Source organism: Piliocolobus tephrosceles, unplaced genomic scaffold, assembly GCF_002776525.5.
Source record: "Piliocolobus tephrosceles isolate RC106 unplaced genomic scaffold, ASM277652v3 unscaffolded_40536, whole genome shotgun sequence".
Taxonomy (NCBI): domain Eukaryota; kingdom Metazoa; phylum Chordata; class Mammalia; order Primates; family Cercopithecidae; genus Piliocolobus; species Piliocolobus tephrosceles.
This window is the reverse complement of record NW_022324906.1, coordinates 1-1239: the sequence shown is the minus strand read 5'-3', so window position 1 is coordinate 1239 and position 1239 is coordinate 1. Positions and strand designations below refer to the sequence as shown.

The following is a 1239-nucleotide window of genomic DNA, read 5'->3' as shown; positions in this document are numbered from 1 at the left end:
CCTGATACTCTGTAGATGCCTTCACACTTCATGCCATACTTCTCTACGTAATCTATACATTCACGGAAAACGGCTGGCAGCCGAACGCCATCATACATCATGGTCCTCTCTACTGCATCAGCCAAAGGAATTCCAAAAATGGGTTTGAGATTTGGAACATCAATCTGAGGCACCTCTGGCTCCTGAATTGGCTTTTTCTTTTTCTTCTTTTCCTTCCACTGTTTAACAACATCAGCTGCTGTCAAGTCTTTCGACTTCTTCTCTTTATGTTTTTCTTCTTTGTGCTTTTCTTCTTTATGCTTTTCTTCTTTGGGTTTCTCTTTTATTTTAAAATCCTTTTCCTTCTTTTTAGAAAAGCTGGGCTTCTTGAAAACATGGATACCCTTGGACCTCTTCATTTTAGAAGGACTTTCTGCCTCATCTCCAGAGCTATCTTCCTGAAAGGCTGCATAGCCTTCAGTCCTCTTTTCCTTTTTCTTAAATTTCCCTTTTTTCTTCCCATGATCTTTCTCATCATCAGACACTATATCAGGAGGCTCATGGAGGATGTCATGGGGAGGTGAAGGCTCGCCAGTGCGGTACAATCCAGGAAACTTAGTAGGGCTGATCTCTTCAGAGCTGGGGGTCCGGGTAAGCCCGCTGCCATGCTCCACCCTGCGGTGTTCACTGGGGCTGCTTGTGGGGGGCAGGAAGCACTCAGTCATGCTGCTGCCCTGACTAGGAAGGGACGAGGTCTTCTCTGTTACCTATCCATTACACCTGTGCCTGCCGCCGCGCGACCGCACGCCCCGCCGCAGCCTCCGCCTCCTCGCGCTCACTCTGCAGCCGCAGCCACCGGAGCCGCCTCCTGCGCTGCGCCCCAGGCCGGCCTCGGGCGCCCCATTCCCACCCCGCCCAGCCTCCGCCTGTTTTCCATTAGTACTTTTGAGTGTATTATATGTACTAGAAAGCATTCGCAGTCATGGTGTACAGCAAGAAACCAGACAAACTAGAGTCTTGTGGAGACTCTATATTCTAAAATTATTTGGAAGTCAATTGCACTTGAAAACAAAGGGAAAGTGAATAGACATAAAAAGTTTCAATGTTCATGATGATGCAAAAAAATAAAATATATTGCGGAAATGAAGTCAGGAAGTGTTAGGGATCATATGGTACTTGTGAGGCCATTGGTATCCTCTGAAATTCAAGCAAACTGAAGACATTTGCATAACTAAAAGGAAAGCAGATGCTAATAGAAGA

General features: G+C 46.5%; 1 pseudogene across 1 annotated transcript; it reads right to left on the bottom strand.

Moving 5' to 3' along the window:
* Window positions 1-5: 5 nt before the first annotated feature.
* Window positions 6-910, bottom strand: LOC113223280 (annotated as a pseudogene). The gene has a single exon (XR_003308661.1). The product of XR_003308661.1 is annotated as a ralA-binding protein 1 pseudogene (transcript).
* Window positions 911-1239: the final 329 nt, after the last annotated feature.